The following is a 23,054-nucleotide window of genomic DNA, read 5'->3' as shown; positions in this document are numbered from 1 at the left end:
CTTGAACCCAGTTCAGAACTCCATAGATGTCAATGGGAATTTGATCTTTTGTGCTGTACAATGGACTTAGGAAGGGCAAAAGGAAGCAAATTGAGGGTAAGAGCCGGACTACTGCTCTGCATACAAATGTCGAAATTGCTTACAATAACATAGAACAAAAAAAAATCTTTAACCAGGAGGCGGAGGTGCAAGTTAAGGAGGAGGTTGAGGTGGAGATTGAGGTGGACGTAGCAGTATAGGTGGAAGAGGCAGAAGAAAAGGGGGCAGCCAACATTATTTCTGTGTTGTTGTTTTTTTAATTTGTGGAGGCTCCAAAACATTGGCAATGGCAAATAGAACAAACAATATACAGTGGTGGAGTATAACAATGACTGGGTTCGGACATTCTCTATTTAACCCAAAGCACTGGCAAATCCTGTGTGATCAACGTCTAGTTCATTTTAATGAAGATGAGCTGGCCAACATTGGCTATGGACAGACAGATGAGCCTGTCGGTAATCAACATCCCTTGCTGTGGTAAACACACATTCTGACAGTACATCTGCTGCAGGGCAGGCCAGCACCTACAAACTGTAAAGGGCAAGCTCAGGCAATATTTTCAAAGTACCCCCACAGATCTTGTTTTTAGAGTACCCCAACAGAGGCTATTCTCAGTGCACTCCCACAGAGGATGTTTTTTAGAGTACCCACAGACGGGCTATTTTCAGAGTATCCCCACAGCAGATGTGTATCTAGGGTTTCTGGCACCCGGGCAAGAATTCAGTTTGGCACCCCCCCCCCCCCCCAGGGATATACGCGATTTGCACAATTAGTCATGTACCGACGAGCTGCTCTCTCTAATGCTCTCAATGTTTAGTGAAAAACCGAGAGAAGTGCGCTCTGAGAGTATTCAGAAGTCTGCAGTCACAAAGAATGACTGCAGTCTCATTACAAACCTGGACATCCCCTTTAATGCTCCAAACATAAATAAAAACATGAGAATTAGTCAGTATCACAAATAACATTTATATCCAGGTACCTTATAGATTACGTCATCTCTGGAGTCGTTCTCATTCTTTTCTTCGATAAAGCTATATATATAGCCACACACACATGCATGTATATATATTACATATTCTCCTTTATTATGTTCATTGCCATCCCTTATTATATAGTGCCCTCTCTTGTTATGTACAGTACCGTTCCTTACATATTGGATTATATAGAGCCATGCTTTTTTTTACATACCGTCCTGTCTTGTTAGCTGTATAATGCAATGATGGCTGATGGAGCATGGGAAAGCTTCTTTTCTAATAGAGGAGCTGATGGACTGGTCACCTGGTCACTGGCTCCTCCATCAGCAGTCATTTTATATCTAAAAAGAGAGGGGATTATGTAATAAAAGAGGGCGCTGTGAATAACAAAAATAACAAGAATGCACTATGAAAGAGACAGCACTGTATATAACAGCAGAGGAAGCTATATAATAAGGGACAGCATCATATATAACTAGAGAGGATGGTATATAATAAGGGACGTGTAATTCATAATAAAAGAGGAAACTATGTAACTAAGGGTGGCGCTATACATAATAAGTATGTACACCCTATACTAAGGGACTGTGTTAGACATAATAAGTGATAATGTCTTCCTTCACCTTCCCTTGTTCCTAAGTCCATTTTAAGTCCCCCTTCCTCCCATCCCAATCCCCCGCACCCCTCATTGTCCTCCTCCCCCCGCATCTCATTATTGTCCTCTCCCCCACCCCATCATTGCCTTCTCAACCACCAGTATCATTGCTTTCTCCACCACCAGTATCATTGCTTTCTCCCCCACCACCCCATATCATTGCCCATCCCACCACCTCAATAATTTCCTCCCCACCCTCATTATTGCCCTTTTCACCACCACCACCATTGCATTCTTCCCCACCATCCAATCATTGTTCTTTCCAGCACCTCTATCATTGCTTTTTCCCCCACCACTCCATCATTGCCCTTTCCACCACCTCCATCATTTCCTCCTCCGCCACCACCCCCATTATTGCCCTTTCCACTACCACCTTTATTGTCCTTTCCTTCAACACCAACATTGCTTTCTCCGCCCCACCCCATCATTGCCCTTTCCTCCACCTCCATCATTGCTTTCTTCCCTACCACCCCATCATTGCCCTTTCCATCACCTCCATCATAGCCTTTTCCTCCACCACCCCCATTCATTGCCTCCTTCCCCACCACTCCCATCATTGTCTTTTCCTTTACCACCATCATTGCCTTTGTCCCCACCTCCATCATTGCCTTCTCCCCATCATCCCCATCCTTGCCCTTTCCACCACATCCACCATTTCCTCACCCCATCATTGCTTTCTCCCCATCTGCACCATTATTGCCCTCTCCCTACACAAACACACACTCGCCGCTGTGCTGCAGCATCACCGTGGGCAGCTTACTCTTTCTGGCACAGTTGGCTGCTGAATGAATATGTAATCCAGAGGCGCTGCTGTCTGCGTGAGAGGAATCACGGGTGCTGCGGCTTCTCTATGCCGGCTTTCAGCTTGACAGTGGACACAGAGAACAGCCGACTCTCAGTCCAAGGGATGGAAGAATGCAGCTGCCAGGGAAGACACTGCGGACTTCCACGTTAGGCGGCCCGACTGCGCCCCCCCTGCTGGCTGTGCCTGGGGCACATGCCACAGCTGCCCCCCTAGCAGTTTTCAGAGTATTCCCTCAGAGCCTGTTTTCAGAGTACCCCATCAGAGACTGGTGCAGAGTGTCCCCATAAAGCCTGGTGCATAGTGCCCTCACAAAGCCTCGTGCTGAGTACCTAAAAAAATCATGGTGCAGGGTACCCCCACAGAACTTGTTTTCCCAGTATGAATAGAGCCTAACACTGTCCCTCACTCAAGCCATATTCTGTCCCTATGCTAATCAGAGCACAATGGTGGCACCACCTGTGATCGAGCGGTTATACAAGTCAGGTCAAGTGGTACGCCTGCCAATCATAGCCATACCAATACTCAGCATGGTTGTGATTTCTGAGGAAGTGCCCACTAGAGATGAGCGAACTTGATCGGAAAAAGTTTGCCAATCTCAACCTAGCACATTCGGATTTGTGGTAGTTTTCCCAAACATTTTTACTCAAAATCGCCAAAATTCGGTCACAGATAGTTCATTGACTGCATTTCCATTAATGCTTTTGTTTTCACTTTGTCTTGGATAGTGGTGTTATATGATGAGCGGGGGCGTGTTTTAAGAGGGTAGGGGTGTGTTTAGGTCTGAAGTGGCTGCGGAGTGTAATTTTTTTAAATTTTCTTTTTCTTTTCTTTAAATTAATGTGTGTACATTCCGGCAGACAATCAGGGCGCAGACACTATCCTCAATGTCATGACACAAGGACTTCTGTAATTGGCTGCCAAAGTCACGTCCCTGCCCATATAAAAAGCAGACATCTTGTTTCATTGTCACCATTTTCTCAGTGTCACAGTGCAGAGAGGCCGCTCCAGCTACTGCTGCTGCTGAACATGAACTTGCCCGTTAGCTAGATAGGATCCTGTCCTGTGTGAAATTGATCTTCCAGCATCTAACTAGATTGTGCTAAAACTGTGTTGCAGTCTCAGGAAGCTCCATTTGCTAGTCAAAATAGTTTGAGTTTGTGTTGCAGTGAGCAATCAAAAGGCCAGATTTCCTCTTAAAAAATTTTTAGGCTTAATATAGGGGCTCAGCCATTAGTCCCTATTTTCTAATTCAAATAGTTTGGAATAAGACTGTGTTGTGTGAAGAATCAGAAGGTCACATTTCTTTTAAAAATCGTTAGGCCTAAGGCTTCAGCCAGGAGGCTGTATTTTCTTTTCCAAATCGTTCGGGATAAAACTGTTTTGCAGTGAGGAATTAGGAGGCCACATTTCCTCTTAAAAATCTGTGGACTATTCCCTTCTGTAACAGATTCTCTCATCTCTTGGCATCACAGATTTGGCCCAATCCTGCATCTCGTCATATCTAACAGACCAAACATTCAGTGTCTCCCTCTCCCACATCACCTCCTCAGCTCGCTCCCTGTCTGTCGGTGTTTCACAAGGCCCAGTTCTAGGACCTCTACTCTTCTCCATCTACACCTGCGGCCAGGGACAGCTCATAGAATCTCACGGTTTGCAGTATCATCCCTACGCCGATGACACGCAGATCTACCTATCTGGAACTTACCTCACCTCCTTACTGTCCAAAATCCCACAATGTCTGTCTGCTATTTCAGCTTTCTTTTTTGCTCGCTTTCTAAAACTGAACATGGACAAAACAGAATTCATCATCTTTCCCCATCTCACTTTACCCCTCCACCAGACCTATCCATCAATGTCAATGGCTGCTCACTTTCCCCAGTCCCGCATGCTCGGTGCCTCAGGGTAATCCTCGTCTCTGCCCTCTCTTTCAAGCAACATATCCAAGCCCTTGTTTCCTCCTGCCAACTGAAACTCACAAATATTTCCAGGATCCGTACATTCCTTGACCACAAAATCACAAAAATGGTAGTGCATGCCCTCATCATCTCCCACCTCGACTATTGCAACCTCCTACTCTCTGGCCACCCCTCTAGCAACTCTGGCACCACTCCAATCCATCCTACACTCTGCTGCCCGACTTATCAGCTGTCTCCCCATTATTCTCCAGCATCTCCTCTCTGCCAAGCCCCTCACTGGCTTCCTATTGTCCAGAGGCTCCAGTTCAAAACACTAACTATGACATACGAAGCCATCCACAACCTGTCTCATCCATACATCTGTGACATGGCCTCCCGGTACTTACCTACATGCAGCCTTCGATCCTCTCAAGATCTCCTTCTCTACTCCCCTCTTATCTCTTCTTCCCACAACTGCATACAAGATTTCTCCCGTGCTTCCCCCATACTCTGGAACTCTCTACTCCAACACATCAAACTATCGCCTACCATGGAAACCTTCAAAAAGAACCTGAAGATCCACCTCTTCCGATAAGCCTACAACCTGCAGTGATCCTCAGTCTACTGAACCACCACATGATCAGCTCTACTCTCTCCTAGTGTATCCTCACCCATCCCCCGTAGACTGTGAGCCCTCGCGGGCAGGCTCCTCTCTCCTTCTGTACTTATGTGTGCCTTGTTTTTGCCCGTGTTTATTGTACTTGTCTATATTTGCCCCCTTTCGCATGTAAAGCACTATGGAATAAATGGCACTATAAAACTGAATAATAATAATAATTAGACCTAATATAGGGGTTCAGCCAGGAGGCCGTATTTGCTATTCCAAATTGTTTGAGATAAAACTGTGTTGCAGTGAGGAATCAAAATGCCACATTTCCTCTTAACAATCATTAGGTATGAGAGTCTTGTTTAGGCACACTACCTAAGAAAATAAATAGTGATTGTTCATTTACTGACAGGCAACTAACAGGTGTGGGTGTAAGGTTGTGAAACGGCAGGTTATAAGAGAGAAAGGGTACATACAGCAAGAGTGGAAAAAAACAACATCTTGATAGAAGGGGGACTAGGCTTGGTGTTTGACATGTACATGGATTAGGTGTTAATATTAATGAAAGCTCAACTGAACAAGCACTGTCTTGTCCTATCCAAAGACCACTGACATTTGTTATTGGATGGGCTACTCCACTCCCTTTCTTTGGCAGCCGCACAGCATTATGTCTTGTAGATAAGGGCCAAAAAGAGCATCTGCTCCAGTGGATGGCGGTGCATCAAGTGGCCTCTCCTCCTCTTCCTCTACCCTAACATCACACATGGTACAATCCACAGGCCCAACTGACTGTGAGGAACCACAGATTGGCCTTTCTGCAGAGTTGTTCATATACTCTATTCTATAGGCATCACATGTCTGCTATAAAGAGTCACAGAATCCTTAGGAGAAAAGCATCTGCATTGAAGCCCAAAATTTTTCCATGCTGGATCAGGGTCAGATGAAATAGAGTCTGAGCAGAATCCAGACCATTCTTACCAGATATTAACCACCAGGTGTGGAGGTGTTCCTGATGAGACTCAGATACTAAAGACACATGCGGACTGTACTGTGGTGTCAGGGCAGGAAGAGAAGGAGGGTGTCTCTCAGGGTGAGGAATAGGAGAACAGAGAGGATGAAGATAAGGTTGTAGGTCTCACTTGATTTGAATCCAGCAGTGTGCAGCTGAGTAGCTCACCAGAGAAGGTGGAAGAGGAAGAAGACAAAGAGGTTATGTTGCAGTTTGCCGCACAGACATGGAGAGATGCAGCCACAAGTAGCACTGCATCCTTAGCCACAACTCTGGCTGTGGCCAGTGCAGGGAACCAGGGCCAGGGCTGCTGTCATGGCCAACAGTAAGCCCTGTATCACCCCCTGGCCCTCTCCCAGCGCAAGGTCATGTTTTCTTCCCTGAGTACCTTGGTGCTGCTTCTCTGTGTCATCTGGGATCTCCCGGCATGAGAGTGTATTCCTTACAGACGGCTCCACAATTAAAGAGTCACAGTCCGGCTTCACTTTAACTTCAACTTCTTTACTTAACACAGCATTATCCAGGGCACAGTCAATCATAACAATTGGCAACGCTTTCCCTTGCCTCTTCTCTCTGCCGCTAAACCTGTCCCCGGGATGGCTCATTTCCTCTGGTCCCTCAGTGTCCTCAATGCCCAGAATTCCTGCTTCTCATGGGGGTAATCTCTACCTTTTTCGTCCCACACAAAAATCTGCCACATCTTGGAAACCTTGCTCCCATTCTGCTTAGCCTTCTTCCCGTTGCACTGCAGTTCCACTTATACTACACTGCTATCTCTGGTGTCGCTGTGCTTCTTTCTGTACCCTGGCCTCCTGGATACTGACAGCAGGGCCCACTCTTCTGACAAATGTTGCGGGGCACGGTGTTGACCTGGGCTAGCCAGCCCTGTGTCCCACACAGAAGCCTCGGCCCCAACTGGATAAAACCTGGAAAGCCACACTACTTATCCCACCGTGTCCCTCCTACAATTAACTATTACTATCCCACTAATAATGCCCCCATCTACAGGCCAACTTAGGGTACTATTCCCCCTAGCACTATATGTAATGAACGGCTCGGGGCACTTAACCTTCCCTATCAACAATAATGGTGCAAAACATGTACATATAATGGCAAAACATATTATACATTTAGCAGAAAATGGTAATACACTTTACTGTGTAGCAGTACCAGTAATAAGTGCGAATCTCACTGCGTTAAAATGCCGACTAGTGGACCTCGCCAACCACCAGCTGTTCCATTAACCACATCTGTTGCTTCTTCCTCCTCCATCACTGTCATGCTCCCACACTGTACCATGGTCCCACTGTAGTCCCAACAGTGTATGATGGCCCCCATAGTAGCCCCCAAACTGTATGATGGTTCCACAGCAGTCCACACAGTATATTATCCACATTAGCAGCCCCCACTCTGTAGGATGGCCCTCTTAGTAGCCCCAACTCTGTAAGAAAACCCCCTTGGTAGCCACCACTCTGTATCATGGCCCCCTTAGTAGCAAAACGCTGTATCATAGTCCCCTTATTAGCTCACATGCTGTATCATGGATCCCTTAGTAGCCCCCTCACTGTATTATGGCTCTTTTAGTAGCCCCCACTTTGTCTCAGGGTCCCCTTAGGAGCCCCTACTATCTATGATGGCATCCTGAGTAGTTCCAACAATGTGTGAGGGCTCCTTTAGTAGCCCACACACTATAATGATCCCTACACAATACTAATCTAAAAAATAAACATCATAGGGCCTTCTTAGTAGCTCCCACTATGTGTGAGGACCCCCTTGGTAGCCCCTCACACAATATTAAAATAAAAAAATAAAGATCATATACTCACCTAAACTTGACGAGTCCAGCAATAGATATCAGCAGGTGTGGGCATCTTGTGGCCCTCTGATATCCTGTGCATGTTGCAGTGTGATGATGTCATCACAATGGCTCAGTATTTGTTCAGGATTTGATGCAGATAAAATCTGCATCTGAGGTCACTGGCAGGTCACCTGCGTTTTTGATGCGTTTTTTCATTGCACACCTTTTTTTTGTCACTTGAAATAAAGTTAATTAAAAGTTGGCTTCTGGGAAGGAAAAAAAAGTGATTTCCTGTTTGCAGATATATTATGGTATGTTCCCACAGTCAGTAAATGCTGCTGGTTGGATGTTGCATACATCTGCAGCATCAAACCCTCAGCATCCAGATGTTAAAGCATAGACTAGTCATCTTGTGAAGATGCTCAGTCTCTGCAAGATAAATAGCACACTTCTATGCATAGAATGATGTGAATCCAGCTGCGATTTGAACGGAGCGGGCACATGCTGCATTCAAAGCGCTGCCGTTCCAGCCCGTGGAGACATACCCTTAGATGCGATAAAACTGCATCTAATTATTAGTCACATGCGTATTAGCTGTGGAAAAGCAGCTTACTTCGCATGTGTACTAATTTACATATGTTGAATCTTGTGTCACATCCGGAAGTACATGAAAGGCCAGTCACACTTTCATGTGTGATGTGAGATATTCACTCGAGTCTCTCACATCAACACCTGGCACTTCCACTGGCACTCAGACCGACATGTGCATAGAAATACATGCAGCTGCACACTCCGGTCCTGAGCGCTGGCAGCAGTGCCGAGTGTTGATGCGAGAGACTCGCATCACACTCGCAAGCGTGAGACCGGCCACACAGGAAGTTCCTGAAAGAATAGAGAGGTCAGTAATATGTATTGTCCTTTCCTTTTTTTTTTTACTAAATAAAATGCAAAAAAAAAAATGGTGTGGGGTCCCCCTATATTTGTAAACCAGCCAGAGAAAAGCAGACTACTGGGACTTGCATTTCAGGCTGGTAAGGAACCAATATCCATGAACCTTACCAGCCTGATAATACCAGGCCGCAGCAGTCTGCTTACCTTGGATGGTTAGCAAAAATAGCGTGGGGTCCCCTTATTTAAAAAGCAGACAGCTGCGACCTGGTATTCTCAGGCTGGCGAGGCCCATGGATTTTGGCCCTCACCAGCCTAAAAATAACAGCCTGCAGCCACCCCACATTGGTGCATCCAAAGATGCGTCAATTGTGGCACTTTACCCGACTCTTCCCAATTGCCCTGTAGTGGTGGCAAGTGGGGTAATAGTTCTAGGGTTGATGTCACCTTTGTATTGTAAGGTGACATCAAGCCCACGGATTAGAAATGGAGAGGTGTCAATAAGTCACCTCTCCCTTACTAATCCTATAGTTGTTACATGTTAAATAAAGACACGGCCAGAATAAAGTCTTTTATTGAAATAAAACAGCACACACCATTTTATTGTTACTCCTAATCCACGTGACGCCCTCAATCTCCTGCACTAAAAATAATATGATAAACCAACACAAAATACTCCCTGTTCCGATGTAGTTCTAAATAATGAGTGTCCTACGACGATCTCCAGCACTGCTACATCTGGATGCCTGGCTCAGCCTGACATCCAGACACAGCAGAGGTTGTAGATGACTACCGGAGATAACTTGGTCTCCGGCGGTCACCTGCACTGCAGTTCTCACGATCAGCTGACCGTGAGAACTTGCCTACTGACCAGAGATAACCCCAGTGGTCACGTGCATGGCAGTTCTCGCCATCGGCTCAGTCATAGCAAGAACTGCAGTGGAAGCGAACTTCCGGCGGTCTCACATGATTAGTACACATGCATAGCAAGCTGCATACCCGCAGTTATTACGCATGTGACTAATAATTAGATGTGGTTTTACCGCATCTAATGATAGTCAATGGGAAATTTACGCTGCAGAGACTGAGCGTCTCCGCATCATAAATAGACATGCTGCGGTCTAGAAAGACGCGCCACATGTCCGGTTATGCAGGCTGCCACCTGCATCTTTTAATAGTATAGTGGACATGGGATTTCTTGAAATCCCCTTCACTATGCTGTAACATCTGGAAGCTGCGGGTTTGATGCTGCGGATGTGCGCAGCGTCAAACCCACAGCGTTTCCAGACTGTGGAAACATAGCCTTAGTGTTCTGCAGGCTGCAAGCTTAAAGTGACCTGTGGCCTAAAGAACGGAAAGCAGCAATACAGGGAGACCATTTTTCCCAGCCCAACTCAGAGGCATGGGGCAACCACATCCTCTGCTCCCTTGTTGCCATACTACTGCATATTCTGCTTTATGTGAGAAACTTAAGAAACAGTCATCAGTTCACGTTTTTGAACTTCTGACCAAACTTTGATGTGAAAACTGACACTCTGACCAAATTCTGATGAAATTCTGAAGAACAACTGATGAAACACAGATCATTTTTTGCACACGAGAAATATACACTTACATCTGAATGAAGCCTAGGCTGACCAATTTTTTATGATACACATAAGAGAACTGAATGGATCTAGACACAATTCCATTAAAATCATGGAACCTAGAGTGAGATATGTGATATGCAGAACATTTTCTATTCACTTTGTCCATTTTGCAGATCAGAATTAGCCACTAAAGTTTATGAAGATCCTTACGACACGGATGCAAATCAGAGGTCCTCTAATTTGTTTCCATTTTACATTTGAGTCTCACAGATCCATTGCCTAGTGATAAATGTTAATAAATTAATGTGACCTTCCAGGTGACTTTTCATTGGAAAAAAAGGGGATGCTCTCAGAATGATACCTGAAAAAAAATCGGGCCATTTCTCTCAGATGGTAGCAATCATACAGATGTGAATTGAGCTTTAACCCAGTTATACAAAAGCTGTAATGAGCTGCCTGTGAAGTAGAAAGATTACTAAAGTTTCTGCACGGTAGGACGATAAGGGCAAAGCACTGTGTCTCTCACAGCACAATAGTATTCCGCAGTGTCTTCGGGTGAAACATGAGTCTTCATGAGGCGAGCTGACCGCTCTTTGGGAAGGACTGACATTATAAATGATCCTGCATTACTTTTGCCATCATATCCACTAGAAAGAAATACAAGCTTTCCATCCAATTATTTTTTGTACCAGAACATGACATCATGACTTGTAAGATTCTGATGGCAGGAGATTATGGCTTCTTGCCCTTCGGTTGTTCTTATCTGATGATCCTGGAACACTTGACATTGGGTCATAGTGAAAACTGCAAAGAACAAGATAAAATGCATCAGCATTATTGCCAGCAGTGGTAGAATAAAAACCCATGTAATTTGGATGTGAATTGATGTATGGTAAATCAATGTCATCATTACCTTTTAATAAACTATGCTGAATCTTCCGATACACTATAGACAAGACTATAAAACTCATGGTTTTCAGCACATAGGCACCAATTTATTATTGTATTTGCACCTGTTTTTTGTAGAACTTTTAGTGTTTTGAGCCTTTATTTTGGTTTGCACCAAATTCTTCTTTTTATTTGTGCCTTCTTTGAAGTCTATTTTTCATGTTTTCATCTGAGCATTTTTAGTCTGCAACTATGGGCAGGTTCTCCTATTATTTTTTTTGCCTGAATGATTATTCCCAAAATAGCTACATTTTTTTAAATGTATTCTCTCTAGAGTGAAATTATGTACATCATTAATTTTTGCCCAGTTTTGCAAAATGTGCAACTATTTGCTAAAAAGAATAGCATATCAGGGCATAGACCTCCCAACAAAAATTAAATCCATGAACCATATGTGCCATTATGTTGAATGTGGCACAAAAAACATCAGTGATCACAAAACAAAAAAAGAAAAGTGACTTAAAAAGAAACAGAAACGTTCAATTGCATGCATAACGTTTATTCATTGTATGAACAAAGGATGTATATTGTGTGTATATACTATATATATATATATATATATATATATATATATACATACATACATCTATTTATCTATCTATATAGATAGATACAATTTATACACATGTATTTATATATATATATATATATATATATATATATATATTTATGTATATATATATATATATATATCTTTTATTTTTTAATTCTAAATCTTCATATTGAATGAATGAATCAAATTGCATGGTTTATCAAGATACAATGGGTACATTTTTTTTGGCTAAAGTGATAATACCCCTCTAAGAGAATATTGTATTAACCGTCTTCCTAGTGTATGAGGAAAGCTTATGTCAGGTAACGAATACCAGTATAAAATCTGTTGACCTACCTATGAACAAATGAATCAAGCTAAGATTATCCATCACGTCTGGAGTTCTGTTCACACTTTTTGACTCTTCATGTATGGCTGACACAGATGAGAAGTTTACTCTTTCAGGCGTCCTGTGTCTTTGTACTTCCTATCAGACTTTACTGATATCACAATAAGAACAGCTCTACCAGCATACATTTGATGACACTCATCATGACATTATTTGCCTTCTGATCTGCGTCTACCAAATCCCCCTTGTTTTTGATTCAGCCCATTACTGAACCTTCCTTATGCTTTGCAGGAATAACTGTCTTCACGCTTAACACAAATAGTTCTCGCTTCCTGTGGACACAGTTATCTCGGTTTCAGCCATGAATGGCTGAGAAAGAAATATCCCTTGAACTATATAGCAATCTTGGTTCAGATACTGCTTGAGTGATTAGCTCATGAAGCTTTATTTATTAGCCAAATATTTAGAAATTTGACAATATTTTTATTAAAAATCTGATTTCCACCAAATTGATTTGGTGCACAACGAAAACTTTACTAGTGCTAGAATTGTATTAACAACTTTCAAGATCTTTAATCGCCTCCTACAGCGTCACTGTGTATCTGTGATGTTTGGTTTTCCTTCTGTAATCTGGCAACTGCGCATTCGCAGTGTCATTGCTACTCTTCACTGTTCCGCCCTTCAATGGCTTCACGTTTCTACTGTGCAGGCTCCGGCAGGTCACGGATACTTCCACTCCCAGCGTTCTCCAGGACGCAGAAACAAAATTCTATGTAATGGAAAAGGAGGAGGGAGAAGCTTTGTCTCTAGCTCCTTCCTCTTCGAATCTTATCAGTAGTAACTGCCATCTCCTATCTCAGTAACGTAACAATCTGTCCTCAGTGAATACAGATTTTTCTGGGAACTGACATTTTTGGAGTGAAAGATTAAGCCAGGAGGAGACAGAGCACATTTCTATTAATTTTTTTTAAATGAGAATTAAAATTATGGTACCTCTTTAACCCCTTCCTGACATATGACGTTCAATTATCTCATATGTCAGGCACAGAAGCCTTGCAGCGCTGGAGTCCTGGGTTCAAACCCCACCAAGGACAACATCTGCAAATAGTTTGTATGTTCTCTCCGTGTTTGCGTGGGTTTCCTTCCACATTCCAAAGACATACTGATAGGGAATTTAGATTGTGAGCCCCATCAGGGACAGCGATGATAAAGTAATAGGATGTTGGGAGGTTCATGTCCACTAACAAATGCGGTAGAAAGTAAAAATAAAAAAAAAATATGAACAAAACAAACAATATAAAAGTTCATACTGTATCTCCCACTTTTTTCCCCCATTAAAAATAAAGAAATGAAAAAAAAAAAAATATATATATATACATATAATTAGTATCGCTGTTTTCATAAACATTTGATCTTTCTATGTAAAATACTTTATACCGATCGGTAAATGGCGTAATGAGAAAGAAAATTGAAATGTGAGAATTATGTTTTTGTCGGCTGCCACAACACTGAAATTAGATGCAATAAGAAGTGATTAAAACATCTTATCTACCCCCAAAATTATATCAATAAAAATGTCAGCTCAGGGTGCAAAAAATAAGCCCTCACATAGCCCCATCGACCAAAAAATGAAGATATTAAAGCTCTTGTAAAATGGAGACACAATCAACATTTTTTTGTGTACAAATTTCCATTTTTTTTACTACTTAATAAAAATAAACTATGCAAGTTTGGTAACTGCACAATTATGACTACATGGAGGATCATATATAGGCCGGGGTCACACTTGCAAGTGCAACGCGAGAAACTCCCATGAGTCTGTCACATCAATATCCGGCTCTGCTGCCGGCACTCGCATAGAAATACATGCAGCCGCACGCTCCGGTCCCGAGTGCCGGCGGCAGTGCCGGGTATTGATGTGAGAGACTCGTGGGAGTTTCTCGCTAGTATGACCCACGCCATATAGTGAGCATGGTAAATAATAAAATAAAAAATAAAATTGAGGAATTGCGCTTTTTTTGTTGTTGTTATTTTGATTAAATGAATGGTTTCATTGAAAAGTACAACTTGTCTTGCAAAAAAGTAGCCCTGATATGACTGTGTGGTTTGAACAGTAATAAAGATAGGGTATGTGCACATGTTGCAGATTTCCTGCAGAACTGCAGTTTTTTTTCCATGCAGAAACGCTGCAGATCTGCAAGTGATTTACGGTACAATGTAAATCAATGGCAAAAAAAAAAATGCTGTGCTAATGATGCAGAAAAATCTGCACGAAAAACACAGCAGATTCAAAAAAGGACCATGTAAATTCTTTAGTGTGGATCTTTAGCATTTCTGCACCCATTCCATAATAGAAATAGAAATCTGCAGGGGTAAAAACGCATGAAATCTGCAAAGAATCCACAGTAAATCCGCAGGAAAACCGCACGAAATCCGTATCAAATCCACACCTGCGTTTTCTGCCAAGAGGTGCAGAATCCGCACAGAAAAATCCAGAGGCAAATCTGCAACATGTGCACATAGCCTTACAGCTCTTGGAAGAAGGGAATGAAAGAAGCAAAGTGCAAAAATGGAAAATTGCATGCTCAGGAAGGGGTTAATACTGCAAAAGTTGTCTCAACTTACAGGGCTATGGGAAACCTAATGGTAATCATTCCTCACTACTGTGCAAACTATCGGTATAGTTTATTCAGTATTTTATAGCTTTCTCTCACTAAGTGTTATTCTTGCCTCAATATGACTGCTGTGCTCCCTTCTCTGCTCTTATGCAGACTATGATAGTTCCTCCTCACTGGCTGTATATGTGATATGATAGCTCTAAGGCACTATGGGAAAAATAAATTTTCTGCAAAGGGTAAAATGGAATCAACTTGCTCATCTCTATTTATTTATATCCCCCATTCCAACAAATTTACTACCATGAACTTCTATTAGTTCTTCCTGCCCTAAACCGTACCCTGTCTCTGAAGGGAATTACGCTACTGTTTTGGGGTTAGCTCCAGACCCGTTCAATTGGAGCTGGTGTCAGCGACCGTGTGCAGGCTTTTGGGGGTCACTGTAGCGACTGCGGCTTGATAATTATTGTTCCTGCCTGAGTGGGAGTAGTTATCGCGTCGCTGCAGTGCACCCAATAGCCAGTACATAGCAGGCAGCGTTTCTGGCGACTAATCACCCTAGGTGCAGTACCTAATCTGACCTGACAGAAAGGGGGGCGCCAGAGAGCTGCAAGGTTTAAGTGGAACTGTAAGCGGGATACACAAATCCCTGCAGTTCATGGTATATTGAAGAGCAGTGGGATACCTAAAATAAGCCCCTGCTGTAAACTAAGAGGTCAATAGCCTCGGGTGTGTGTTTTCATCACATTGTGGCAGTGGAGGGATAACTAGGATAACTCTCCTGCACATGTGAGAGCCGTCTGTTGGTCTAAAGTCACCCCAATCCGTGACATATTGTGGGCAGCGGCTAAGGGATCTTGACAATTGGTGACAGTCACGGTGTGAATCGTGACAATTTGGACAGTTCTTTGGAATGCACTACCTAGGTTAATACGATTAATCCCCAATCTCCACAGTTTTAAGCGTGCCCTAAAAACTCATCTGTTCAGATTGGCCTACCGCCTCAATGCATTAACCTAATTATCCCTGTGTGGCCTATAAATAAAAAAAACAAACAACATAATCAGGTTACTCCATGTTCTCATACACTTTTTGCAGTTAATAGCCTCTGTGTCTGTACTGCTACATACTTAGGCAGTTAATTGGTTCATGCAGCTTTACATGAACACCCGAGCCTTACACTATGGCTGGTCCAAATAATTAAAGCAATTGTTACCATCCACCTCTCGTGTCTCCCCTTTTCCTCATAGTTTGTAAGCTTGCGAGCAGGGCCCTTACTCCTCCTGGTATCTGTTTTGAACTGTGATTTCTGTTATGCTGTAATGTCTATTGTCTGTACAAGTCCCCTCTATAAGTTGTAAAGCGCTGCGGAATATGTTGGCGCTATATAAATAAAATTATTATTATTATTAGTTCTATTATTTTATTTAGATTGTAAGTTTTTTTTCCTTTTTTACTTATTTTTTGTTTCATTGGTTACTTGTGTGTTTTTTCTCCTATTGCAATGTTGATGCTATAGAAATAGAGATTGCAATAATATTATGGCTACTTTATAGCCAACACTTATTAGATGGACATATTTTTAAAATAATCTTACATTTAAGAAGTTATTGCATAGAAACTGTAATCAAAAGTGCAGGGAATTTCAAGACATTGTATAGCAAATGAGATGCCTGAAAGGAAGCAAAATCCTAGTACTTCTATGCAAATTGTCTCTCTGGAGAGGAAGAAAACTTGAACTCTAGTGCACCTATTGGCAGCAGTTAACTTACAAGTCAACATTGGCCCTTTAACGAGCCTTGCAATATGACTTAGGCACTAGAGGTCAAGCTCTCTTCCTACCGGAAGAGACAAGTTGCATATTTAATTTCCCAGAGAAGCATGCAAGGCGTCTCTTCATACTGGCATGCCAGACCTGGCATGTCACTTTCTACAAGGAGAAACCTTAGTACTTATATGTGGATTTCTAGATACTTCCGTTTTCTCATATCTATTCTGGTGGTAATGGTTAATCGGAAGAATTGTTAAGCAAAGTTTCTTATATATATTTATTACATATACTCAGGTATGTATGCTGAAATATCTCAAAGTAAAGGTTCCCAGGCAAATGCATCAGTTCTTGGCTTGAGCAAAGACTTTTCACCTTAACCCTTTCATAACCTTAGATGTATCCATATGTTGAGGTTGGGAAGTACTTCCCGACCTTGGACTTTTGGATAAGTTATGGTGGTTTTGAACGCACAGCTCCTCACATCATCTATGTCAATTGCAGCATTTAGAAGGCAGGGAGAGGGAGGGGGCTAGCTCTGCCATCCAATTGGTGCCCCTGTGACGTCATTCCGAAGGGCCGATCGTTGCTGTAGTGACCCGATGTCATCATGACAACATCAGAGTCACTGATGCTAGCAAGCTAGTTAGATCATGATCTAACTAGCTTGTGTCATTGAAGCTCTGACAGATCATAAAGCATTGCAATTCTTTATAAAGAGATCATACTGCAAATAGTGAAAGTCCCATAAAGGAAATAAGTAAAAAAGGAAAAGAAAAGCAAAAAAAACCTGTAAAAATGTATTTTTTTAAGTCACAAAATAATAAAAAATTAAAATATATTGTACCCATAAATGTGTTTTTATGAAAAAAGTACACTTGTTTGATATTGCCGCATCCTGAACGACCCAACCTATAAAACTGTCTGACTAGTTAACTCCTTTAGTGAACACAGTAAAAAAAATAAAAATAAAAACAAGGCAAAAAACTATGCATTTGAATAAAAAAATAAGGTGAAGAGGAGACTTAAAATATCTGAAGGGATGTCACAGTGTAGAAGGATCATCCTTATTTTCATTTACACATAGAAACATGAGAAGCAATGTAATGAAACTGAAAGGGAGAAGATACAGATTAGATATTAGAAAACACTTTTGACAGCGAGGGTGATCAATGAATGGGACAGGCTTCAAAAATATGCTTCAAAAATTTGACTAGTAAAGTATACATGTGGGAAATGCTATTTATTAACTATTTTGTGTAACAACTCTGTGGTTTAAGGGCGTACAAATTAAAAGTTTGAAAATTGTTACATTTGGGTCATTCCACATCAAGTGGACCAGTTTTAAAAATCGTCCCCACTCGACCTTCTCCGATTTTGCTGAAAATGTATAAGGATGTACATGTATGTTTGAAAAGAGGTTCTGTACATTTTTAGGGCCAGATCTCAAATACATTGGGTACTGTTGACCTTTCACTGGAGGTTCCACCAAGCCTGCGGCTTCAGCTAAGAGGATTTTGCAAACTTTGGCACATAGCCATTAGAGTTCTATACTGGCTATGATGCTGAAATTCGGCATACTAGCTCAACTTTTGCTGCTAAACACGATAAAATTATTACCGGCTATGACAAAACAATATTTCGGCCGCAATTTTGTGTCAAAGTAGCTTGAAAAACGCGTTGCATAAAATTTATGCCAAACTTTGCCCATATATAACTCAAGACCAAAAACCAATAGTAACTGGTGCTTTGCCCTGTACACCAAACATGTACATGACTTTGCATTGCTGCAATATCACGGTCAAAGCATATGTATTTGTGGAAATATTCACACCCACATATGATGAAAAACTTAAAAAAAACAAATTTTACCTATTTTTAGGTCAAATTTCCCAAAAAGGGTACACCCAAAATATATTAATTCTGATATCATTAGAAAGAGAACATTTTTCTCTACAAGGATCATTGGTTTTTTTTTGGAGTCTCTCAGTTTAAGAAATGAAAAATGCCACTGAGCATGGTGTTATTTATTAATACGCAATGAATGGTAACTGCACTATTCAAACCCTTGCGTTGGTCCATGGTGGTTATACCACAACCAATTCCCTAAGAATTGGTATTATAATCCTATTAAGAATTGTAATAATGCTGTCTTTCGAGAATTGGCAGCCCCATCGCCTAGGAGCCGTGCAAGGCGAGCCTCCGGCGGTCTCTTTATCACAGGTTCCGAAGCCTGAGGGTGTGTGTCTTTGCCTAGGATCCCAAGCCTAATATTGGGTATCTTTTGTTGGTTCCCAAGCCATAATGTTCAGTCTAAGTGGTCTGGAATTGTTGCTGAATTTGCAACATAATCGGTTCAGAGAAGCTGTATTGTCGGCCCATTGCTGTCCAAAAATGTCCAAATCTTGACATTGGCACCTAAAAGTTGGTACATTAAGGCTATATCAGACGAAATCGGTATCACTGAACGAATGGTCAAACAAGCTCGAAAGCTTAAATGTGAACATGGGATCTTAGCCTTACCTAGAATCAAGTCTGGCAAGAAAGTTTCTGAGGAAGTGAAGAAAAAGGTGCAGGCATTTTTTGAGGATGATGAATTCAGTCAAATGTGCCCTGGTAAAAAAGACTATGTATCAGTGCGAATAGCAGGAGAAAAAAAGCAGATGCAAAAGCGACTATTACTGAGCAATATGAGGGAAATGTTTGTTGCCTATCAGGATTGGAATGGCCCTGAAATTGGATTTTCCAAGTTTTGTGAGCTTCGGCCAAAGTGGTGCGTAACCTTTGGATCTGCTGGAACACATTCCGTTTGTGTGTGTGCCATTCACCAAAATGTCAAACTAAAGGTACCTTCACACTGAACGATATCGCTAGCGATCCGTGACGTTGCAGCGTCCTGGCTAGCGATATCGTTGAGTTTGACAGGCAGCAGCGATCAGGATCCTGCTGTGCCATCGTTGGTCGGAGCAGAAAGGCCAGAACTTTATTTTGTCGCTGGATCTCCCGTAGACATCGCTGAATTGGCGTGTGTGACGCTGATTCAGCGATGTCTTCACTGGTAACCAGGGTAAACATCGGGTTACTAAGCGCAGAGCCGGCCGGAAAGCAGTGACGTCACCGCTGTGCTTTCCTTTTTTTTAAGTTTTTCATCATACGTGGGTGTGAATATTTCCACAAATACATATGCTTTGACCGTGATATTGCAGAAATGCAAAGTCATGTACATGTTTGGTGTACAGGGCAAAGCACCAGTTACTATTGGTTTCTGGTCTTGAGATATATACGGGCAAAGTTTGGCATAAATTTTATGCAACGCGTTTTTTAAGCTACTTTGACACAAAATTGCGGCCAAAATATTGTTTTATCATAGCCGGTAATAATTTTATCGTGTTTAGCAGCAAAAGTTGAGCTAGTATGCCGAATTTCAGCATCATAGCCAGTATAGAACTCTAATGGCTATGTGCCAAAGTTTGCAAAATCCTCTTAGCTGAAGCCGCAGGCTTGGTGGAACCTCCAGTGAAAGGTCAACAGTGCCCAATGTATTTGAGATCTGGCCCTAAAAATTTACAGAACCTCTTTTCAAACATACATGTACATCCTTATACATTTTCAGCTAAATCGGAGAAGGTCGAGTGGGGACCACTGGTCCACTTGACATGGAATGACCCATTTTCTAAATCTTCTCCAAATTTCCAACTTTTTTTACAAATAAGGGCAAGTCATAAATAAGCGCAAGTCATATTGAATAAATTTTAGCACAATCATGAAGTACAATATGTCACTAAATCTCAGACTCATTGGGATCTATTGAAGCATTCAAGAGTTATTACCACATGAAGTGACACTGGTCAGAATTGTAAAATTTTGCCTGGTAATGAAGGTGAAGAAACTAAAGGGAATCTTTTAGTAGGATCAACCCTCCTAAGCCGTCTATATGGGCATATAGGTCATAGGAAGCTGAATAAAATGATACCTCGATATCTGTGATTTGATCTCTTATTCTAAAGAAATCCACATTTTTCTTATATGTAAATGAGCTGTTCAGGGTATTGGCAGGACACTGAGCTACATGAAAATTTGCCTCCAGAGAATATTGAAAATGAAAAGGTGACATTACCAGTGTGAGGCAAGTAGCTTACACAGAAAATTAGGACTGAACTTTGTATTGTTAGAAACACATCTTTTGCAGCTCTCACAGCTCTGCTGTATTGCAACAATATTGCAACCCTGAGTGCCTATGAGATGAAACCTGAAGCTGAGAGAAATCTGCAGATGTGTCAGTTATATTTACACACAGCTCTGCAGTGAAATCACAGAGCAGAAAGCAGCCTTTACACATCACACTTGTAATTCCTCCCATCTTAATATATACTGACCTTGTAATGTCTTCACATCCTGTTCTGTCCAGATGTGTCCGGATGCCAGAATTCCAAGCGGCGGAAGTTCACCAACCATCATATTGGGACACCCAAGTGATGGGTGTCTCAATATGGAAACTGCTGGTGGTACCAGTCTCTTGTGTGGTACCACCAGCGGAACACCCTCGCACCACACACACACACACTGTATACGCCGTATGCACAACACACAGACACACAAATACACATTGTATATGCCATACGCACCACACAGACACTGTATACACCGTATACACCACACACACACACACACTGGATACACCGTACGCAGCCTCTTGTGCGGTACCACCAGCGGAACACCATCGCGAACACATCGCTGCCGGGATCAGCCAAATGTTTCACTGACCGCCACCATTTTTGTACAGGAGGAGCGTATGTGCAGTTTTAATGTGATCGCCGCTATCTCTCTGCACAAAGATGGCGGTCGTCTCAATTACTGTGCCTGTGCTAATTCCGCCCAGGTGCAGTGAATCATTCAGCTGATCCCGATGGCAGATATGAGACATGTCTATGTGCAGAAGAAGCCTGTCACATTAAAGGGGTTTTCCCACGAACGAAAGTTCATTTAAAAAATTGTCTGTGTCTGACCGTGTACGGAGCATACCACATCTCCTAGGCAGGGGAGGAAGCAAAAGAAAATACTGACATTACAGCAGGGGATCACAGAGGATTAATTTTGTCAGGTAAAATATTTCACTGACTGCTTTTAAACAATATTTTACCTTACAAAATGTGTCCTCTGCGATCTCCTGCTGTAATGTCAGTATTGTCTTGTGCCAGAAATATGCGGTCTCACCGCTGGTGTGCGCACCAAACAGGTGGAGGCATACAATGACGGACTATGTCTGTCATTGGACGTTAAGGGGTAAACTTTGGATTGCTTAAGCCTGTGTAAATATAAATATGAAGTGTACTGTAAGTGTGGTACTTTAATCAAAGATCACCATCTTCCCTGATTACCAGCACCACTCCGGTCCTCTTCTCATTCCCATGACTTCTGTTCCAACTTGCTGGATCACACTGGAATCTATGTTTAAGCCTGAAGTCTCTGGTTACAATGTCAGCCTTTAGAGCCTTGTTCTGTTGCTTCATAGACTTACTTTGTAAAAGCCAAGTCAGTGTCACATATAGACTCCAGTGTGATCTGCCAAATCAGAATAGAAGTCACGGGAACGAGAAAAGGACTGGAGTAGTGCTGGAAATTGGATGAGATGATGATCTGTGAGCATATTACCACATTTTGTTAAAGTACAAATATTCATGGGAATGTTTCCATAAGTAATTTAAACATGTTTATATATTTCTAGGTAACCCGGTGCTGCATTGCTTTTCTTTTCCTTCATTTATTATTGCATGTGAACTACAGAGATGATAAAACTTGATGTACAGTAGATACACCAGATGATAGCACTGTGTCTCTCAAAGCACAATAGTATATAGCAGTGTCGTCAAGCAAAACATGAGACTTCTTCAGATAAGATGACCTCTCCTTGGAAATTACTGACATTAAGAATGTTCCAGCATCAGTTTCGCCATCATACCCACTAGAAAGAAATACAAGCCTTCCATGCTGCCCTTTTTTGTACCAGACCATGGTGTTATGCCCGCTAGCATTCTGATGGCAGGAGATTATGGCTTCTTGTCCTTCTGTTATCCTTATCTGATGATCCTGAAACACTTGACATTGGGTCATAGTGAAAACTGAAGATATGAAAGTAAAATAATCAGTTCTGATATTATGAAAACCAAGCCAACATGTCTTGCAATAATCTATCATGACTAAATGACAATCTTCTTCAAACATGTAAAGCATAGAAACTGGGATTGTTACCAGATGACAAGAGCTTTTGGGAGGAATGTCTCTGCTTCGGGAAAACAGATGAGTACGGTGTGTAATTGACAAGACTAAATAGGAACAATCATGCACATTATCTCTCTTCGAGAAGGAAAGGAATATTTCCTCTAGCCTTCTTGCAAAGCTTGCTATAGGGCAGGATATTGATTTACATGGTAGCTAGTTTGCAGCGTGCAAAAGAACATTTTTTTTACATACCTATGAAAAAATGAAAGAACCTGAGAGTATTCATTACAGGCATACGGTTTCCCGAGCACTTAGCACAGCCAGACTGACCCATATACAGAAAGTTCAGTGCTCTTTATTTCCT

General features: G+C 42.0%; 1 long non-coding RNA gene across 1 annotated transcript in view; it reads left to right on the top strand.

Annotated features, from left to right (window-relative positions):
• The window catches only part of LOC143817309 (uncharacterized), a 130,321-nt gene that overhangs the window by 51,034 nt on the left and 56,233 nt on the right, over nucleotides 1–23,054 (top strand). The window lies entirely within an intron of this gene.

Source organism: Ranitomeya variabilis, chromosome 1, assembly GCF_051348905.1.
Source record: "Ranitomeya variabilis isolate aRanVar5 chromosome 1, aRanVar5.hap1, whole genome shotgun sequence".
NCBI classification, from domain to species: domain Eukaryota; kingdom Metazoa; phylum Chordata; class Amphibia; order Anura; family Dendrobatidae; genus Ranitomeya; species Ranitomeya variabilis.
This window is presented reverse-complemented; position numbering and strand designations above follow the sequence as displayed.